This window comes from Oncorhynchus masou, chromosome 20 (assembly GCF_036934945.1).
Source record: "Oncorhynchus masou masou isolate Uvic2021 chromosome 20, UVic_Omas_1.1, whole genome shotgun sequence".
Taxonomy (NCBI): Eukaryota; Metazoa; Chordata; class Actinopteri; order Salmoniformes; family Salmonidae; genus Oncorhynchus; species Oncorhynchus masou.
The window spans coordinates 13,747,107-13,751,323 of NC_088231.1; the positions used below are offsets into that span (position 1 = coordinate 13,747,107).

The following is a 4,217-nucleotide window of genomic DNA, read 5'->3' on the forward strand; positions in this document are numbered from 1 at the left end:
GAAATATCGTACCGTAGGCTGAGTCTCAGAAGTGAAGTAGCCGACTTCGTGAAACAACACCACACAGCTTCAAGATACGGAGCAAAATCAACCTTTTAGCCTACTTTCCTTTGAGCGTCTTTCCAACACCAAAGTGCATAACCCTCTTGAAAATCACTAATTCTCCAGCAGAACGTTGTTCAATTTCCCTGGTTTAATGTCGCCTTCTATTGGAAAGGTAAAGAGATAAGCTACTTAGCTAACAAGGTCGCCAACCAGTCAGTCTGCTTACTGTACGTAGTGTATACATATGTGAGCGTCGCGAGCACACTAAGCTTTAGGCTCCTCCCTCTTGTGCCCACAGCAGTTTGTGATGGTGATCGGCATTCCGACTCTTTTCAGTGAGCCGGCTCGTTCGGCTCAGCTCACCAAGAAGAGCCGGCTCTTTTCAGTGAGCCGGCTCGTTCGGCTCAGGTCACGGCTCCCAAACGGCTCTTTAAAAAAAAAGGGTTTGTATTTTTTTCAAGTCAAACAGTTTGCGATAGTTTGACTATGAATGGTGTTAAAACAATTCGAATTAAATTATTAAATGAAATCATACTCTACCTTAACCACAATGTATTTAAAAATGCATTGTTTTGTTATGAAAAATAATGCTATTAAACATTTTAATTTAATGTATATAAACAAAGTGCATATAAATGTAACAATTCAAAACGAATACAGTCTGAACAACATAATAATATAATATTGCACCATATCAAAGAAAAATAAATAACAATGTGCAAAACTGCAGCATCCCACTTAAAACATTAAACTGGTCCCTCTTTTCTCTCTCTTCTTTATTGCCATGTTATAACCAGCAGCACCAGATTTTGCTTTTATGAGATATTTGTATTCAGAAATGCAAGCTGCCTCACTTGAGGGGCTGATGTGGTTTCTTCTATCAGTAATTATTTGTCCCGTTTTCAAGAAGACCCTCTCAGAGGGAACGGATGTGGCAACTATGCAGAGTCTCCCTGTCATGACTTTAGAAAGCCTTGTTCTTCCACCAGCTCAGAGGATCTGCAGATCTCCAAATAGGATTGGACCTCCATTATGGGATCTACTGAGGGATTCCTTCGTGCTGCATCACCAGTTGCTCTCTCGTCAAACAGTGTCTAAACAGCAGACGTTTGTGGCACTGCTGCTGGTGCTTCTGCTCCATCTGATCCCTATTCTTCCTATTGCCCTGGTGCCTGAGCCAGCTGACTGCTGGGGCTGTCCCTCCCTGCTGCTGATCTCCACAGTGACCTGCTCAAATGGTTCCAGGACTCTGCACACCTCCAGCACCACCTCCCATTCCTCTTAGGTCAGAGCATCAACAGGTGTATTGACAATGGCCAGGGTAGAGATGATGGCATCCTTTGACTCAAGAAACCGCTTCAACAAATATAATGTTTAATTCCACCTTGTAGTGCAGTCTTGTTTAGGCCTCAGCTCAGGCATCCCAATCTGGCCTTGTGTAGACTTTAGTTTTTCAGAACCTACTGTGCTCCTGTGGAAGTATTCCAGCTGCTTTCACTTTGTCCACAGTGGGCTTCATCACCTTCAAAGCATCTCTTACAATCAGGTTGATTGTGTGGGCAAGACATGGATGATGGGTCCATTTTAAAATGTTCATGGCTTTGGTTATGTTAGCTGCATTGTCGCTAACACAACAGACCGCTTTTCCATCTACTTACATTTACATTTACATTTAAGTCATTTAGCAGACGCTCTTATCCAGAGCGACTTACTTGCCATTCTCTGGCCACTCCCAACAGTTCCTCTGCCAAGTTCTCTGAGGTGTGTCTGTCGCTGAACTCAAAGCAGTCCAGAAGACAGCTAGACATCGAAAAACCTTCAATGAAGTGACATGTAACCAACATTTAAGAAGTGGTTACCCTTGATGTCCTGCAGTCAGTGGTAAGGCAAACTGCAGTAGCTTTTTGGACACTTTCCCGCACTGAAGCCTGTGTGCTCTCGTACAGTTGTGGAATAAGTGATTTTGAAAGGGTTTTCCTGCTTGGAATTGTGTACATTGGATTTAGACTATTGCTATAATTTCTAAAACCCTCTGTCCTCCACGATCGAAAATGGCTGGAAATCGGTGGCAATCATTTTAGCCAATGCAATATCAATTTGGCCTTGTTTTGCTAGACATAGACTTTGGCATAAACTGGTCCATAGAAGACTGCGTTGCTGTGGGTCGCGGAGTAGGCCTACTTGACTGAGTGGATACATCTCCACGTGTGGAGGTGCTGGCTCCACCACTATCACTAGCAGGCCCGCTAGTTTCTCGAAGCTCCACTACAGCTAGCTTCACTGTTGGGTGCACAGTTCGCATATGTCGGTGTAGGTTGTGCATAGAGTCGGCTTTATATGAGATTTTGTTTTGGCAAATTCTAAACTGTGCTCTAACGTTGTCTACATTATTAAAATGCATCCAAATGCTACTGTGCTTCCAAATCATTTTCCAGCTGTCCTTCCTCTCTCTCCTCAGCTGCTAAGTGTGTGACTGTGAGTGAGTTGGCTCGACCCTCCCTCACGCATCTTTGGTTCATTGGTTGACACCAATTATTCATATCTTTATTTTTTTATAAATAGACTTCTGATATGCGAGCCGGCTCTCAACATTCACCTTCAAGAGCTCTTAGAGCCGACTCGTTTCGCAAACGACCCATTACTAGTTTGTGAATGTGAGAGCAGTGTGAGAAGTCAATGCACTGTAAATGATTGCCCTTCACACAATTGTTTTCTATACAAAACAAGGATTTTAGCCTTGTTTTTCAACACCTCTTTTTATCCTGCCTAGCCCAGATGATCAAAGGACTAGGCTATTCCATCCTAAACAATAATAATTGAATGGCAATGTAAACCCATACAAACATAGACAACTGTGTCCACCCAAATCCTGTTAGGAGATCAACAACCATGACTGAACAGGACTGTTAACAGTGTCACCTGTTCTAAGTAGCTCTGTGCCAGCTGTCATTCTCGTTACAGGGCCGAGTTGGAGCAGCTATTCGCCGTGTTATTAGTCTCTGTTGTAAAAACGAGGTAAACATGGGTTCTTGGTCATGGCAGACTAAGTAGACTTCTCATAGCGGATGAGGAATTGACATGGTAGAATATGTTTATTTGCACATTGTGTATTGTGAAAAGTATATGCACACGTATAATTTCTACTTTTTTTAAAACATAAAAATACTGTCTATCCTGAACTTTATGGTTACCCGATAACTTTGTAAACAACAAACGTCATTACGTTTTATTATTTCTCTATTTTCTTTCTCTCTGCTTTATTGGGAAGGGCTGTAGTAGGCATTTTCCTGTTAGTCTAATACACCTGTTGTTTACGAAACGTGACATTTGATTTGAACTGTGCCAGGTGCTGGCTAGTAGAAATAAACAAGGTAGATGGGGACATCTAGTGCTTATAATTTGAAGTACATCTCCTGAGAGATTGCTCACTTGACTATAAATCTTTCAGACCGTCTCCGTGGTATTTCTCTGTCTCTGTGCTGTAGAGCACATATAATGTGCTTGGACTGTGTGCCAATACTCAAATATCAAACTTGGGGATTAATTAATAGATGTGCAACACCCAAAATGGGATTCAAAATACTACCTCAGCCATTTGATTTCCTAGATGCAATGCTATACTGTAATAGAGATAGCATTAAATGTTTGTGCTTGTTGTCTATGCTTCACAATAGATATAAAAGTCAGCCTTTATGTTTTTACTCATGATCAAAGGTGTGATGAAGACTTGTCCTCTGGAGGTCGACTTTAGGCAGACATGTCAAAACCAAACTATCATCGTCCAACACACGGTCAGAGGCTGGTTGTGGTGAGTCAGACCATTCTGCTGTAAACGAGTGGTCTTTACTGGTTAACTGTTCTTTGTCTAACAAGATAATACCTGTGGAACTACCATGCCCTAAGGAGACGAGGTGGGAGATTGTCTTGTCTTCACCCGAGTCAGGTGCGAGTCACACATTGGTGGTGCAACAGTATGGAAATCAGATTACCTCGAAGAGAAAAATATACATTTGTATATCTAATCATTACGTCTAGCTTGAATAACTACAACATTTGTTTTTACACAACTCAACCCAGTTAGTAGGCTAATATGTAAAGTAGTAGGCTGCCTTTTCATTTGTATGTGCTTCAACAAAAAAAACAGCATCCGCCTGTCTCTGCAAGCCGTAACA

The 4,217-nt window shown here is 41.9% G+C and overlaps 1 protein-coding gene across 1 annotated transcript in view; it reads right to left on the reverse strand.

Moving 5' to 3' along the window:
- Window positions 1–273, reverse strand: part of LOC135506992 (FHF complex subunit HOOK-interacting protein 1A-like) — a 48,502-nt gene extending 48,229 nt beyond the window's left edge. Inside the window, exon 1 of the mRNA XM_064926442.1 lies at window positions 13–273. The gene's annotated coding sequence lies outside the window, so the exon portion shown is untranslated. The remainder of the gene's footprint in view (window positions 1–12) is intronic.
- Between the last annotated feature and the right edge of the window lie 3,944 nt (window positions 274–4,217).